This window comes from Chiloscyllium plagiosum, unplaced genomic scaffold (genome assembly GCF_037043375.1).
Source record: "Chiloscyllium plagiosum isolate Xiang-an unplaced genomic scaffold, Cpla_swu_hap1 HiC_scaffold_31, whole genome shotgun sequence".
NCBI lineage: Eukaryota > Metazoa > Chordata > Chondrichthyes > Orectolobiformes > Hemiscylliidae > Chiloscyllium > Chiloscyllium plagiosum.
This window is the reverse complement of record NW_028270169.1, coordinates 61,137,581-61,157,427: the sequence shown is the minus strand read 5'-3', so window position 1 is coordinate 61,157,427 and position 19,847 is coordinate 61,137,581.

Genomic DNA, 19,847 nt, shown 5'->3' with positions numbered 1-19,847 from the left:
AGTGAACACAGTGTAAACACTGAGAACAGTGAACACAGAGAAGAGTGAACACAGAGAACAGTGAACACAGAAATCGGTTGAACACAGAGAATAGTGAACACAGAGAACAGTGAACACAGAAAACAGTGAACTCAGAGAACACTGAACACAGAGTGAACACAAAGTGAACACTGAGTACAGTGAACACAGAGAACAGTGAACCCAGGGAACAGTGAACACAGAAAACAGTAAACACAGAGAACACTTAATACAGAGAACACTGAATACAGAGAACAGTGAACTCAGAGAACACTGAACACAGAAAAGAGTGAACACAAATTGAACACAGAGTGAACACTGAGTACAGGGAACACAGAAAAAGTGTACACACAGTGAACACTGAGAAGAGAGGAAACAGTGATCAGTGAACACAGAGTAAACACTGAGAACAGTGAACACAGAGAACAGTGAATACAGACAACAGTGAACACAGACAACAGTGAACAAAGAGAACGGAGAACAACGGGAGCACTAAACTGAGAGAACAGTGAAAAGAGAGAACAGTGAACCATGAGAACAGTGAATACAGAGAATAATGAACACAGAGAACAGTGAACACAAAAAACAGTGAACACAGAGAACACTGAAAACAGAGAACACTGAACACAGACAATAGTGAACACAGAAAACAGTGAACACTGAGAACAGTGACCAGAGAACACTGAAAACAGAGTAAAAAAAGGACGGTGAACACAGAGTGAACACTGAGTACAGTGAACACAGAGAAAGTGAACAGAGAGTGAACACTGAGACCAGTGAACACAGAGAACACTGTACGCAGAGTAAACACTGAGAACAGTGAACACAGAGAACAGTGAACACAGAGAACAGTGAATACAGAAAACAGTGAACACAGAGAATAGTGAACACAGCGAACAGTGAACACAGAAAGCAGTGAACACAGAAAACACTGAAAACAGAGAACACAGAACATAGAGAACAGTGAACACACAGAACAGTGAACTAAGGGAATACTGAACACAGAACAGTGAACACAGAGAACGGAGAACACAGGGAGCACTGAACAATGAGAACAGTGAATACAGAGAATAGTGAACACAGAGAACAGTGAAAACAAAAAACAATGAACTCAGAGAACCCTGAAAACAGAGAACACTGCACACGGAGATCAGTGAACACAGAAAACAGTAAACACAGAGAATAGTGAACCAGAGAACAGTGAACACAGAAAACAGTGAACACTGAGAACAGTGAACCAGAGAACAGTGAAAACAGAGAACAGTGAACACAGGGAACACTGAACACAGAGTAAAAAAAGGACGGTGAACACAGAGTGAACACTGAGTACAGTGAACACAGAGAAAGTGAACACAGCAAACAGTGAACACAGAGAACACTGAAAACAGAGAACACTGAACACAGAGAACAGTGAACACAGAGAACATCGAACACAGAGAACAGTGAAAACAGAGTGAACACAAAGTGAACACTGAGTACAGTGAACACAGAGAAAGTGAACACAGGAAACAGAGAACACAGGGAACACTGAAAACAGAGAACACTGAACACAGAGAACAGTGAACACAAAGAACAGTGGTATCAGAGAACTCTGAACACAGAGAACAGCGAACAAAGAGAACAGTGAACACAGACGACACTGAACAAAGAGAACAGTGAACACAGAAAACAGTGAACACAGACAAAATGTGAACACACAGAACACTGAAAACAGAGAACACTGAACACAGAGAACACTGAACTCAGAGAACACTGAACACAGAGAACAGTGAACCCAGAGAACAGTGAAAACACAGTGAACAAAGAGAACGGTGAACACAGATTGAACACTGAGTACAGTGAACACAGAGAAAGTGAACATAGAGTGAACACTGAGAACAGAGAACACAGACAACACTGAACACAGAGAACAGTGAACATGCAGAACAATGAACACGCAGTGAACACTGAGAAGAGAGAAAACAGAGATCAGTGAACACAGAGTAAACACTGAGAACAGTGAACACAGAGAACAGTGAACACAGACAACAGTGAACACAGACAACAGTGAACAAAGAGAACGGAGAACAACGGGAGCACTAAACTGAGAGAACAGTGAAAAGAGAGAACAGTGAACCATGAGAACAGTGAATACAGAGAATAGTGAACACAGAGAACAGTGAACTCAGAGAACACTGAACACAGATTGAACACAGAGTGATCACTGAGTACAGTGACCACAGAGAAAGAGAACACAAAGTGAACACTGAGAAGAGTGAACACCGAGAACTGTGAACACAGAGTGAACACAGAGAACGGTGAACACAGAGTCAACACTGATTACAGTGAAGACAGAGAAAGTGAACACAGAGTGAACACAGAAAACAGTGAAAACAGAGAACACTGAAAACAGACAACACTGAACACAGAGAACATTGAACACAGAGAACAGTGAACACAGATAACAGTGAACACAGAGAACACTGAAAATAGAGAACACTGAACACAGAGAAAAGTGAACATAGAGAACAGTGAACTCAGAGAACACTGAACACAGAGTGAACACAAAGTGAACACTGAGTACAGTGAACACAGAGAAAGTGAACACAAAGTGAACACTGAGAACAGTGAACCCAGGGAACAGTGAACACAGTGTAAACACTGAGAACAGTGAACACAGAGAAGAGTGAACACAGAGAACAGTGAACACAGAAATCGGTTGAACACAGAGAATAGTGAACACAGAGAACAGTGAACACAGAAAACAGTGAACTCAGAGAACACTGAACACAGAGTGAACACAAAGTGAACACTGAGTACAGTGAACACAGAGAAAGTGAACACAAAGTGAACACAGAGAACAGTGAACCCAGGGAACAGTGAACACAGAAAACAGTAAACACAGAGAACACTTAATACAGAGAACACTGAACACAGAGAACAGTGAATACAGAGAACAGTGAACTCAGAGAACACTGAACACAGAAAAGAGTGAACACAAAGTGAACACAGAGTGAACACTGAGAAGAGAGAAAACAGGGATCAGTGAACACAGAGTAAACACTGAGAACAGTGAACACAGAGAACAGTGAATACAGACAACAGTGAACACAGACAACAGTGAACAAAGAGAACGGAGAACAACGGGAGCACTAAACTGAGAGAACAGCGAAAAGAGAGAACAGTGAACCATGAGAACAGTGAATACAGAGAATAGTGAACACAGAGAACAGTGAACACAAAAAACAGTGAACACAGAGAACACTGAAAGCAGAGAACACTGAACACAGACAATAGTGAACAAGAGAACACTGAACACAGAAAACAGTGAACACTGAGAACAGTGACCAGAGAACACTGAAAACAGAGTAAAAAAAGGACGGTGAACACAGAGTGAACACTGAGTACAGTGAACACAGAGAAAGTGAACAGAGAGTGAACACTGAGACCAGTGAGCACAGAGAACACTGTACGCAGAGTAAACACAGAGAACAGTGAACACAGAGAACAGTGAATACAGAAAACAGTGAACACAGAGAATAGTGAACACAGCGAACAGTGAACACAGAAAGCAGTGAACACAGAACACAGAGAACAGTGAACACACAGAACAGTGCACACAGAGAATACTGAACACAGAGAACAGTGAACACAGAGAACAGAGAACATAGCGAACACTGAACACAGAGAACAAAAACACAGACAACATTGAACACAGACAACAGTGAACACAGGAAACAGTGAACACAGAGAACACAGAAAACAGAGAACACTGAACACAGAGAACAGTGAACACATAGAACATCGAACACAGAGAACAGTGAAAACAGACAACACTGAACAAAGAGAAGAGTGAACACGGAGAACAGTGAACAGAGAGAACAGTGAACACAGAGAAGAGTGAACAAAGAGAACAGTGAACACAGAAAACAGTGAACACAGAGAACACTGAAAACAGAGAACACTGAAAACAGAGAACACTGAACACAGAGAACAGTGAACACAGAGAACAGTGAACTCAGAGAACACTGAACACAGAGAAGAGTGAACACAGAGTGAACACAAAGTGAACACTGAATACAGTGAACACAGAGAAAGTGAACACAAAGTGAACACTGAGAACAGTGAACACAGAGAACAGTGAACACAGAAATCGGTAAACACTGAGAACAGTGAACACAGAGAACAGAGAACACAGAGAACAGTGAACACAGAAATCAGTGAACACAGAGAATACAGAAAACAGATAACCCTGAACACAGAGAACAGTGAACACAGAGAACACTGAACACAGAGTGAAAAAATAGAACGGTGAACACAGAGTCAACATTGATTACAGTGAACACAGAGAATACTGAACACAGAGAACAGAGAACACAGGGAACACTGAAAACAGAGAACACTGAACACAGAGAACAGTGAACACAAAGAACAGAGGTATCAGAGAACTCTGAACACAGAGAACAGCGAACAAAGAGAACAGTGAACACAGACAACACTGAACAAAGAGAACAGTGAACACAGAAAACAGTGAACACAGACAAAATGTGAACACACAGAACACTGAAAACAGAGAACACTGAACACAGAGAACACTGAACTCAGAGAACACTGAACACAGAGAACAGTGAACCAAGAGAACAGTGAAAACACAGTGAACAAAGAGAACGGTGAACACAGATTGAACACTGAGTACAGTGAACACAGAGAAAGTGAACATAGAGTGAACACTGAGAACAGAGAACACAGACAACACTGAACACAGAGAAAAGTGAACATGCAGAACAATGAACACGCAGTGAACACTGAGAAGAGAGAAAACAGAGATCAGTGAACACAGAGTAAACACTGAGAACAGTGAACACAGAGAACAGTGAACACAGACAACAGTGAACACAGACAACAGTGAACAAAGAGAACGGAGAACAACGGGAGCACTAAACTGAGAGAACAGTGAAAAGAGAGAACAGTGAACCATGAGAACAGTGAATACAGAGAATAGTGAACACAGAGAACAGTGAACTCAGAGAACACTGAACACAGGTTGAACACAGAGTGATCACTGAGTACAGTGACCACAGAGAAAGTGAACACAAAGTGAACACTGAGAACAGTGAACACCGAGAACTGTGAACACAGAGTGAACAAAGAGAACGGTGAACACAGAGTCAACACTGATTACAGTGAAGACAGAGAAAGTGAACACAGAGTGATCACAGAAAACAGTGAACACAGAGAACACTGAAAACAGACAACACTGAACACAGAGAACATTGAACACAGAGAACAGTGAACACAGATAACAGTGAACACAGAGAACACTGAAAATAGAGAACACTGAACACAGAGAAAAGTGAACATAGAGAACAGTGAACTCAGAGAACACTGAACACAGAGTGAACACAAAGTGAACACTGAGTACAGTGAACACAGAGAAAGTGAACACAAAGTGAACACTGAGAACAGTGAACCCAGGGAACAGTGAACACAGTGTAAACACTGAGAACAGTGAACACAGAGAAGAGTGAACACAGAGAACAGTGAACACAGAAATCGGTTGAACACAGAGAATAGTGAACACAGAGAACAGTGAACACAGAAAACAGTGAACTCAGAGAACACTGAACACAGAGTGAACACAAAGTGAACACTGAGTACAGTGAACACAGAGAAAGTGAACAAAAAGTGAACACAGAGAACAGTGAACCCAGGGAACAGTGAACACAGTGTAAACACTGAGAACAGTGAACACAGAGAATAGTGAACACAGAGAATAGTGAACACAGAGAACAGTGAACACGCAGAACAGTGAACACAGAGAACAGTGAACACAGACAACAGTAACACAGAGAACAGTGAACACAGGAAACAGTGAACACAGACAACAGTGAAAAGAGAGAACAGTGAACACAGAGAACAGTGAACACAGAGAACACTGAAAATAGAGAACACTGAACACAGAGAAAAGTGAACATAGAGAACAGTGAACTCAGAGAACACTGAACACAGAGTGAACACAAAGTGAACACTGAGTACAGTGAACACAGAGAAAGTGAACACAAAGTGAACACTGAGAACAGTGAACCCAGGGAACAGTGAACACAGTGTAAACACTGAGAACAGTGAACACAGAGAAGAGTGAACACAGAGAACAGTGAACACAGAAATCGGTTGAACACAGAGAATAGTGAACACAGAGAACAGTGAACACAGAAAACAGTGAACTCAGAGAACACTGAACACAGAGTGAACACAAAGTGAACACTGAGTACAGTGAACACAGAGAAAGTGAACACAAAGTGAACACAGAGAACAGTGAACCCAGGGAACAGTGAACACAGAAAACAGTAAACACAGAGAACACTGAAAATAGAGAACACTGAACCCAGAGAAAAGTGAACATAGAGAACAGTGAACTCAGAGAACACTGAACACAGAGTGAACACAAAGTGAACACTGAGTACAGTGAACACAGAGAAAGTGAACACAAAGTGAACACTGAGAACAGTGAACCCAGGGAACAGTGAACACAGTGTAAACACTGAGAACAGTGAACACAGAGAAGAGTGAACACAGAGAACAGTGAACACAGAAATCGGTTGAACACAGAGAATAGTGAACACAGAGAACAGTGAACACAGAAAACAGTGAACTCAGAGAACACTGAACACAGAGTGAACACAAAGTGAACACTGAGTACAGTGAACACAGAGAAAGTGAACACAAAGTGAACACAGAGAACAGTGAACCCAGGGAACAGTGAACACAGAAAACAGTAAACACAGAGAACACTTAATACAGAGAACACTGAACACAGAGAACAGTGAATACAGAGAACAGTGAACTCAGAGAACACTGAACACAGAAAAGAGTGAACACAAAGTGAACACAGAGTGAACACTGAGAAGAGAGAAAACAGAGATCAGTGAACACAGAGTAAACACTGAGAACAGTGAACACAGAGAACAGTGAATACAGACAACAGTGAACACAGACAACAGTGAACAAAGAGAACGGAGAACAACGGGAGCACTAAACTGAGAGAACAGCGAAAAGAGAGAACAGTGAACCATGAGAACAGTGAATACAGAGAATAGTGAACACAGAGAACAGTGAACACAAAAAACAGTGAACACAGAGAACACTGAAAACAGAGAACACTGAACACAGACAATAGTGAACAAGAGAACAGTGAACACAGAAAACAGTGAACACTGAGAACAGTGACCAGAGAACACTGAAAACAGAGTAAAAAAAGGACGGTGAACACAGAGTGAACACTGAGTACAGTGAACACAGAGAAAGTGAACAGAGAGTGAACACTGAGACCAGTGAGCACAGAGAACACTGTACGCAGAGTAAACACAGAGAACAGTGAACACAGAGAACAGTGAATACAGAAAATAGTGAACACAGAGAACAGTGAACACAGCGAACAGTGAACACAGAAAGCAGTGAACACAGAACACAGAGAACAGTGAACACACAGAACAGTGCACACAGAGAATACTGTACACAGAGAACAGTGAACACAGAGAACAGAGAACACAGCGAACACTGAACACAGAGAACAAAAACACAGACAACAGTGAACACAGACAACAGTGAACACAGGAGACAGTGAACACAGAGAACACAGAAAACAGTGAACACTGAACACAGAGAACAGTGAACACATAGAACATCGAACACAGAGATCAGTGAAAACAGACAACACTGAACAAAGAGAAGAGTGAACACGGAGAACAGTGAACAGAGAGAACAGTGAACACAGAGAAGAGTGAACAAAGAGAACAGTGAACACAGAAAACAGTGAACACAGAGAACACTGAAAACAGAGAACACTGAACACAGAGAACAGTGAACACAGAGAACAGTGAACTCAGAGAACACTGAACACAGAGAAGACTGAACACAGAGTGAAGACAAAGTGAACACTGAATACAGTGAACACAGAGAAAGTGAACACAAAGTGAACACTGAGAACAGTGAACACAGAGAACAGTGAACACAGAAATCGGTAAACACTGAGAACAGTGAACACAGAGAACAGTGAACACAGAGAACAGTGAACACAGAAATCAGTGAACACAGAGAATACAGAAAACAGATAACACTGAACACAGAGAACAGTGAACACAGAGAACACTGAACACAGAGTGAAAAAATAGAACGGTGAACACAGAGTCAACATTGATTACAGTGAACACAGAGATTACTGAACACAGAGAACACAGGGAACACTGAAAACAGAGAACACTGAACACAGAGAACAGTGAACACAAAGAACAGAGGTATCAGAGAACTCTGAACACAGAGAACAGCGAACAAAGAGAACAGTGAACACAGACAACACTGAACAAAGAGAACAGTGAACACAGAAAACAGTGAACACAGACAAAATGTGAACACACAGAACACTGTAAACAGAGAACACTGAACACAGAGAACACTGAACTCAGAGAACACTGAACACAGAGAACAGTGAACCCAGAGAACAGTGAAAACACAGTGAACAAAGAGAACGGTGAACACAGATTGAACACTGAGTACAGTGAACACAGAGAAAGTGAACATAGAGTGAACACTGAGAACAGAGAACACAGACAACACTGAACACAGAGAAAAGTGAACATTCAGAACAATGAACACGCAGTGAACACTGAGAAGAGAGAAAACAGAGATCAGTGAACACAGAGTAAACACTGAGAACAGTGAACACAGAGAACAGTGAACACAGACAACAGTGAACACAGACAACAGTGAACAAAGAGAACGGAGAACAACGGGAGCACTAAACTGAGAGAACAGTGAAAAGAGAGAACAGTGAACCATGAGAACAGTGAACACAGAGAATAGTGAACACAGAGAACAGTGAACTCAGAGAACACTGAACACAGATTGAACACAGAGTGATCACTGAGTACAGTGACCACAGAGAAAGTGAACACAAAGTGAACACTGAGAACAGTGAACACCGAGATCTGTGAACACAGAGTGAACAAAGAGAACGGTGAACACAGAGTCAACACTGATTACAGTGAAGACAGAGAAAGTGAACACAGAGTGATCACAGAAAACAGTGAAAACAGAGAACACTGAAAACAGACAACACTGAACACAGAGAACATTGAACACAGAGAACAGTAAACACAGATAACAGTGAACACAGAGAACACTGAAAACAGAGAACACTGAACACAGACAATAGTGAACAAGAGAACAGTGAACACAGAAAACAGTGAACACCGAGAACTGTGAACACAGAGTGAACAAAGAGAACGGTGAACACAGAGTCAACACTGATTACAGTGAAGACAGAGAAAGTGAACACAGAGTGAACACAGAAAACAGTGAACACAGAGAACACTGAAAACAGACAACACTGAACACAGAGAACATTGAACACAGAGAACAGTGAACACAGATAACAGTGAACACAGAGAACACTGAAAATAGAGAACACTGAACACAGAGAAAAGTGAACATAGAGAACAGTGAACTCAGAGAACACTGAACACAGAGTGAACACAAAGTGAACACTGAGTACAGTGAACACAGAGAAAGTGAACACAAAGTGAACACTGAGAACAGTGAACCCAGGGAACAGTGAACACAGTGTAAACACTGAGAACAGTGAACACAGAGAAGAGTGAACACAGAGAACAGTGAACACAGAAATCGGTTGAACACAGAGAATAGTGAACACAGAAAACAGTGTACTCAGAGAACACTGAACACAGAGTGAACACAAAGTGAACACTGAGTACAGTGAACACAGAGAAAGTGAACACAAAGTGAACACAGAGAACAGTGAACCCAGGGAACAGTGAACACAGAAAACAGTAAACACAGAGAACACTGAAAATAGAGAACACTGAACACAGAGAACAGTGAATACAGAGAACAGTGAACTCAGAGAACACTGAACACAGAGTGAACACAAAGTGAACACTGAGTACAGTGAACACAGAGAAAGTGAACACAAAGTGAACACTGAGAACAGTGAACCCAGGGAACAGTGAACACAGTGTAAACACTGAGAACAGTGAACACAGAGAAGAGTGAACACAGAGAACAGTGAACACAGAAATCGGTTGAACACAGAGAATAGTGAACACAGAGAACAGTGAACACAGAAAACAGTGAACTCAGAGAACACTGAACACAGAGTGAACACAAAGTGAACACTGAGTACAGTGAACACAGAGAAAGTGAACACAAAGTGAACACAGAGAACAGTGAACCCAGGGAACAGTGAACACAGAAAACAGTAAACACAGAGAACACTTAATACAGAGAACACTGAACACAGAGAACAGTGAATACAGAGAACAGTGAACTCAGAGAACACTGAACACAGAAAAGAGTGAACACAAAGTGAACACAGAGTGAACACTGAGAAGAGAGAAAACAGAGATCAGTGAACACAGAGTAAACACTGAGAACAGTGAACACAGAGAACAGTGAATACAGACAACAGTGAACACAGACAACAGTGAACAAAGAGAACGGAGAACAACGGGAGCACTAAACTGAGAGAACAGCGAAAAGAGAGAACAGTGAACCATGAGAACAGTGAATACAGAGAATAGTGAACACAGAGAACAGTGAACACAAAAAACAGTGAACACAGAGAACACTGAAAACAGAGAACACTGAACACAGACAATAGTGAACAAGAGAACAGTGAACGCAGAAAACAGTGAACACTGAGAACAGTGACCAGAGAACACTGAAAACAGAGTAAAAAAAGGACGGTGAACACAGAGTGAACACTGAGTACAGTGAACACAGAGAAAGTGAACAGAGAGTGAACACTGAGACCAGTGAGCACAGAGAACACTGTACGCAGAGTAAACACAGAGAACAGTGAACACAGAGAACAGTGAATACAGAAAATAGTGAACACAGAGAATAGTGAACACAGCGAACAGTGAACACAGAAAGCAGTGAACACAGAACACAGAGAACAGTGAACACACAGAACAGTGCACACAGAGAATACTGAACACAGAGAACAGTGAACACAGAGAACAGAGAACACAGCGAACACTGAACACAGAGAACAAAATCACAGACAACAGTGAACACAGACAACAGTGAACACAGGAAACAGTGAACACAGAGAACACAGAAAACAGAGAACACTGAACACAGAGAACAGTGAACACATAGAACATCGAACACAGAGAACAGTGAAAACAGACAACACTGAACAAAGAGAAGAGTGAACACGGAGAACAGTGAACAGAGAGAACAGTGAACACAGAGAAGAGTGAACAAAGAGAACAGTGAACACAGAAAACAGTGAACACAGAGAACACTGAAAACAGAGAACACTGAAAACAGAGAACACTGAACACAGAGAACAGTGAACACAGAGAACAGTGAACTCAGAGAACACTGAACACAGAGAAGAGTGAACACAGAGTGAAGACAAAGTGAACACTGAATACAGTGAACACAGAGAAAGTGAACACAAAGTGAACACTGAGAACAGTGAACACAGAGAACAGTGAACACAGAAATCGGTAAACACTGAGAACAGTGAACAGAGAGAACAGTGAACACAGAGAACAGTGAACACAGAAATCAGTGAACACAGAGAATACAGAAAACAGATAACACTGAACACAGAGAACAGTGAACACAGAGAACACTGAACACAGAGTGAAAAAATAGAACGGTGAACACAGAGTCAACATCGATTACAGTGAACACAGAGAATACTGAACACAGAGAACAGAGAACACAGGGAACACTGAAAACAGAGAACACTGAACACAGAGAACAGTGAACACAAAGAACAGAGGTATCAGAGAACTCTGAACACAGAGAACAGCGAACAAAGAGAACAGTGAACACAGACAACACTGAACAAAGAGAACAGTGAACACAGAAAACAGTGAACACAGACAAAATGTGAACACACAGAACACTGAAAACAGAGAACACTGAACACAGAGAACACTGAACTCAGAGAACACTGAACACAGAGAACAGTGAACCAAGAGAACAGTGAAAACACAGTGAACAAAGAGAACGGTGAACACAGATTGAACACTGAGTACAGTGAACACAGAGAAAGTGAACATAGAGTGAACACTGAGAACAGAGAACACAGACAACACTGAACACAGAGAAACGTGAACATGCAGAACAATGAACACGCAGTGAACACTGAGAAGAGAGAAAACAGAGATCAGTGAACACAGAGTAAACACTGAGAACAGTGAACACAGAGAACAGTGAACACAGACAGCAGTGAACACAGACAACAGTGAACAAAGAGAACGGAGAACAACGGGAGCACTAAACTGAGAGAACAGTGAAAAGAGAGAACAGTGAACCATGAGAACAGTGAATACAGAGAATAGTGAACACAGAGAACAGTGAACTCAGAGAACACTGAACACAGATTGAACACAGAGTGATCACTGAGTACAGTGACCACAGAGAAAGTGAACACAAAGTGAACACTGAGAACAGTGAACACCGAGAACTGTGAACACAGAGTGAACAAAGAGAACGGTGAACACAGAGTCAACACTGATTACAGTGAAGACAGAGAAAGTGAACACAGAGTGATCACAGAAAACAGTGAAAACAGAGAACACTGAAAACAGACAACACTGAACACAGAGAACATTGAACACAGAGAACAGTGAACACAGATAACAGTGAACACAGAGAACACTGAAAACAGAGAACACTGAACACAGACAATAGTGAACAAGAGAACAGTGAACACAGAAAACAGTGAACACCGAGAACTGTGAACACAGAGTGAACAAAGAGAACGGTGAACACAGAGTCAACACTGATTACAGTGAAGACAGAGAAAGTGAACACAGAGTGAACACAGAAAACAGTGAACACAGAGAACACTGAAAACAGACAACACTGAACACAGAGAACATTGAACACAGAGAACAGTGAACACAGATAACAGTGAACACAGAGAACACTGAAAATAGAGAACACTGAACACAGAGAAAAGTGAACATAGAGAACAGTGAACTCAGAGAACACTGAACACAGAGTGAACACAAAGTGAACACTGAGTACAGTGAACACAGAGAAAGTGAACACAAAGTGAACACTGAGAACAGTGAACCCAGGGAACAGTGAACACAGTGTAAACACTGAGAACAGTGAACACAGAGAAGAGTGAACACAGAGAACAGTGAACACAGAAATCGGTTGAACACAGAGAATAGTGAACACAGAGAACAGTGAACACAGAAAACAGTGAACTCAGAGAACACTGAACACAGAGTGAACACAAAGTGAACACTGAGTACAGTGAACATAGAGAAAGTGAACACAAAGTGAACGCAGAGAACAGTGAACCCAGGGAACAGTGAACACAGAAAACAGTAAACACAGAGAACACTTAATACAGAGAACACTGAACACAGAGAACAGTGAATAGAGAGAACAGTGAACTCAGAGAACACTGAACACAGAAAAGAGTGAACACAAAGTGAACACAGAGTGAACACTGAGAAGAGAGAAAACAGAGATCAGTGAACACAGAGTAAACACTGAGAACAGTGAACACAGAGAACAGTGAATACAGACAACAGTGAACACAGACAACAGTGAACAAAGAGAACGGAGAACAACGGGAGCACTAAACTGAGAGAACAGCGAAAAGAGAGATCAGTGAACCATGAGAACAGTGAATACAGAGAATAGTGAACACAGAGAACAGTGAACACAAAAAACAGTGAACACAGAGAACACTGAAAACAGAGAACACTGAACACAGACAATAGTGAACAAGAGAACAGTGAACACAGAAAACAGTGAACACTGAGAACAGTGACCAGAGAACACCGAAAACAGAGTAAAAAAAGGACGGTGAACACAGAGTCAACACTGATTACAGTGAAGACAGAGAAAGTGAACACAGAGTGAACACAGAAAACAGTGAAAACAGAGAACACTGAAAACAGACAACACTGAACACAGAGAACATTGAACACAGAGAACAGTGAACACAGATAACAGTGAACACAGAGAACACTGAAAATAGAGAACACTGAACACAGAGAAAAGTGAACATAGAGAACAGTGAACTCAGAGAACACTGAACACAGAGTGAACACAAAGTGAACACTGAGTACAGTGAACACAGAGAAAGTGAGCACAAAGTGAACACTGAGAACAGTGAACCCAGGGAACAGTGAACACAGTGTAAACACTGAGAACAGTGAACACAGAGAAGAGTGAACACAGAGAACAGTGAACACAGAAATCGGTTGAACACAGAGAATAGTGAACACAGAGAACAGTGAACACAGAAAACAGTGAACTCAGAGAACACTGAACACAGAGTGAACACAAAGTGAACACTGAGTACAGTGAACACAGAGAAAGTGAACACAAAGTGAACACAGAGAACAGTGAACCCAGGGAACAGTGAACACAGAAAACAGTAAACACAGAGAACACTTAATACAGAGAACACTGAACACAGAGAACAGTGAATACAGAGAACAGTGAACTCAGAGAACACTGAACACAGAAAAGAGTGAACACAAATTGAACTCAGAGTGAACACTGAGTACAGGGAACACAGAAAAAGTGTACACACAGTGAACACTGAGAAGAGAGAAAACAGTGATCAGTGAACACAGAGTAAACACTGAGAACAGTGAACACACAGAACAGTGAATACAGACAACAGTGAACACAGACAACAGTGAACAAAGAGAACGGAGAACAACGGGAGCACTAAACTGAGAGAACAGTGAAAAGAGAGAACAGTGAACCATGAGAACAGTGAATACAGAGAATAGTGAACACAGAGAAAAGTGAACACAAAAAACAGTGAACACAGAGAACACTGAAAACAGAGAACACTGAACACAGACAATAGTGAACACAGAAAACAGTGAACACTGAGAACAGTGACCAGAGAACACTGAAAACAGAGTAAAAAAAGGACGGTGAACACAGAGTGAACACTGAGTACAGTGAACACAGAGAAAGTGAACAGAGAGTGAACACTGAGACCAGTGAACACAGAGAACACTGTACGCAGAGTAAACACGGAGAACAGTGAACACAGAGAACAGTGAACACAGAGAACAGTGAATACAGAAAACAGTGAACACAGAGAATAGTGAACACAGTGAACACAGAAAGCAGTGAACACAGAAAACACTGAAAACAGAGAACACAGAACATAGAGAACAGTGAACACACAGAACAGTGAACACAGAGAATACTGAACACAGAGAACAGTGAACACAGAGAACGGAGAACACAGGGAGCACTGAACAATGAGAACAGTGAATACAGAGAATAGTGAACACAAAAAACAATGAACTCAGAGAACCCTGAAAACAGAGAACACTGCACACGGACAACAGTGAACACAGAAAACAGTAAACACAGAGAATAGTGAACCAGAGAAAAGTGAACACAGAAAACAGTGAACACTGAGAACAGTGAACACTGAGAACAGTGAAAACAGAGAACAGTGAACACAGGGAACACTGAACACAGAGTAAAAAAAGGACGGTGAACACAGAGTGAACACTGAGTACAGTGAACACAGAGAAAGTGAACACAGGAAACAGTGAACACAGAGAACACTGAAAACAGAGAACACTGAACACAGAGAACAGTGAACACAGAGAACATCGAACACAGAGAACAGTGAACACAGAGTGAACACAAAGTGAACACTGAGTACAGTGAACACAGAGAAAGTGAACACAGGAAACAGAGAACACAGGGAACACTGAAAACAGAGAACACTGAACACAGAGAACAGTGAACACAAAGAACAGTGGTATCAGAGAACTCTGAACACAGAGAACAGCGAACAAAGAGAACAGTGAACACAGACAACACTGAACAAAGAGAACAGTGAAGACAGAAAACAGTGAACACAGACAAAATGTGAACACACAGAACACTGAAAACAGAGAACACTGAACACAGAGAACACTGAACTCAGAGAACACTGAACACAGAGAACAGTGAACCCAGAGAACAGTGAAAACACAGTGAACAAAGAGAACCGTGAACACAGATTGAACACTGAGTACAGTGAACACAGAGAAAGTGAACATAGAGTGAACACTGAGAACAGAGAACACAGACAACACTGAACACAGAGAACAGTGAACATGCAGAACAATGAACACGCAGTGAACACTGAGAAGAGAGAAAACAGAGATCAGTGAACACAGAGTAAACACTGAGAACAGTGAACACAGAGAACAGTGAACACAGACAACAGTGAACACAGACAACAGTGAACAAAGAGAACGGAGAACAACGGGAGCACTAAACTGAGAGAACACTGAAAAGAGAGAACAGTGAACCATGAGAACAGTGAACACAGAGAATAGTGAACACAGAGAACAGTGAACTCAGAGAACACTGAACACAGATTGAACACAGAGTGATCACTGAGTACAGTGACCACAGAGAAAGAGAACACAAAGTGAACACTGAGAACAGTGAACACCGAGAACTGTGAACACAGAGTGAACAAAGAGAACGGTGAACACAGAGTCAACACTGATTACAGTGAAGACAGAGAAAGTGAACACAGAGTGAACACAGAAAACAGTGAACACAGAGAACACTGAAAACAGACAACACTGAACACAGAGAACATTGAACACAGAGAACAGTGAACACAGATAACAGTGAACACAGAGAACACTGAAAATAGAGAACACTGAACACAGAGAAAAGTGAACATAGAGAACAGTGAACTCAGAGAACACTGAACACAGAGTGAACACAAAGTGAACACTGAGTACAGTGAACACAGAGAAAGTGAACACAAAGTGAACACTGAGAACAGTGAACCCAGGGAACAGTGAACACAGTGTAAACACTGAGAACAGTGAACACAGAGAAGAGTGAACACAGAGAACAGTGAACACAGAAATCGGTTGAACACAGAGAATAGTGAACACAGAAAACAGTGTACTCAGAGAACACTGAACACAGAGTGAACACAAAGTGAACACTGAGTACAGTGAACACAGAGAAAGTGAACACAAAGTGAACACAGAGAACAGTGAACCCAGGGAACAGTGAACACAGAAAACAGTAAACACAGAGAACACTGAAAATAGAGAACACTGAACACAGAGAACAGTGAATACAGAGAACAGTGAACTCAGAGAACACTGAACACAGAGTGAACTCAAAGTGAACACTGAGTACAGTGAACACAGAGAAAGTGAACACAAAGTGAACACTGAGAACAGTGAACCCAGGGAACAGTGAACACAGTGTAAACACTGAGAACAGTGAACACAGAGAAGAGTGAACACAGAGAACAGTGAACACAGAAATCGGTTGAACACAGAGAATAGTGAACACAGAGAACAGTGAACACAGAAAACAGTGAACTCAGAGAACACTGAACACAGAGTGAACACAAAGTGAACACTGAGTACAGTGAACACAGAGAAAGTGAACACAAAGTGAACACAGAGAACAGTGAACCCAGGGAACAGTGAACACAGAAAACAGTAAACACAGAGAACACTTAATACAGAGAACACTGAACACAGAGAACAGTGAATACAGAGAACAGTGAACTCAGAGAACACTGAACACAGAAAAGAGTGAACACAAAGTGAACACAGAGTGAACACTGAGAAGAGAGAAAACAGAGATCAGTGAACACAGAGTAAACACTGAGAACAGTGAACACAGAGAACAGTGAATACAGACAACAGTGAACACAGACAACAGTGAACAAAGAGAACGGAGAACAACGGGAGCACTAAACTGAGAGAACAGCGAAAAGAGAGAACAGTGAACCATGAGAACAGTGAATACAGAGAATAGTGAACACAGAGAACAGTGAACACAAAAAACAGTGAACACAGAGAACACTGAAAACAGAGAACACTGAACACAGACAATAGTGAACAAGAGAACAGTGAACACAGAAAACAGTGAACACTGAGAACAGTGACCAGAGAACACTGAAAACAGAGTAAAAAAAGGACGGTGAACACAGAGTGAACACTGAGTACAGTGAACACAGAGAAAGTGAACAGAGAGTGAACACTGAGACCAGTGAGCACAGAGAACACTGTACGCAGAGTAAACACAGAGAACAGTGAACACAGAGAACAGTGAATACAGAAAATAGTGAACACAGAGAATAGTGAACACAGCGAACAGTGAACACAGAAAGCAGTGAACACAGAACACAGAGAACAGTGAACACACAGAACAGTGCACACAGAGAATACTGAACACAGAGAACAGTGAACACAGAGAACAGAGAACACAGCGAACACTGAACACAGAGAACAAAATCACAGACAACAGTGAACACAGACAACAGTGAACACAGGAAACAGTGAACACAGAGAACACAGAAAACAGAGAACACTGAACACAGAGAACAGTGAACACAGAGAACATCGAACACAGAGAACAGTGAAAACAGACAACACTGAACAAAGAGAAGAGTGAACACAGAGAAGAGTGAACAGAGAGAACAGTGAACACAGAGAAGAGTGAACAAAGAGAACAGTGAACACAGAAAACAGTGAACACAGAGAACACTGAAAACAGAGAACACTGAAAACAGAGAACACTGAACACAGAGAACAGTGAACACAGAGAACAGTGAACTCAGAGAACACTGAACACAAAGTGAACACTGAGAACAGTGAACACAGAGAAAGTGAACACAAAGTGAACACTGAGAACAGTGAACACAGAGAACAGTGAATACAGAAAAGAGTGAACACAGAGAATAGTGAACACAGAGAACAGTGAACACAGAAAGCAGTGAACACAGAAAACACTGAAAACAGAGAACACAGAACACAGAGAACAGTGAACACACAGAAGAGTGAACACAGAGAATACTGAACACAGAGAACAGTGAACACAGAGAACACAGGGAACACTGAAAACAGAGAACACTGAACACAGAGAACAGTGAACATAGAGAACAGTGAACACAGAGAACAGCGAACAAAGAGAACAGTGAATACAAACAACACTGAACAAAGAGAACAGTGAACACAGAAAACAGTGAACACAGAAAAAATGTGATCACAGAGAACACTGAAAACAGAGAACACTGAAAACAGAGAACACAGAACACAGAGAACAGTGAACACACAGAACAGTGAACACAGAGAATACTGAACACAGAGAACAGTGAACACAGAGAACACAGGGAACACTGAAAACAGAGAACACTGAACACAGAGAACAGTGAACACAAAGAACAGTGGACTCAGAGAACAGTGGATACAAACAACACTGAACAAAGAGAACAGTGAACACAGAAAACAGAGAACACAGAAAAAATGTGATCACAGAGAACACTGAAAACAGAGAACACTCAACACAGAGAACAGTGAACACAGAGAACAGTGAACTCAGAGAACACTGAACACAAAGTGAACACTGAGAACAGTGAATACAGAGAAAGTGAACACAAAGTGAACACTGAGAACAGTGAACACAGAGAACAGTGAACACAGTGTAAACACTGAGAACAGTGAACATAGAGAACACTGAAAACAGAGAACACTGAAAACAGAGAACACTGAACAAAGAGAAGAGTGAACACAGAGAACAGTGAACACAGAGAACACTGAAAACAGAGAACACTGAAAACAGAGAACACTGAACACAGAGAACAGTGAACACAGAGAACAGTGAACTCAGAGAACACTGAACACAAAGTGAACACTGAGAACAGTGAACACAGAGAAAGTGAACACAAAGTGAACACAGAACAGTGAACACAGAGAACAGTGAATACAGAAAAGAGTGAACACAGAGAATAGCGAACACAGAGAACAGTGAACACAGAAAGCAGT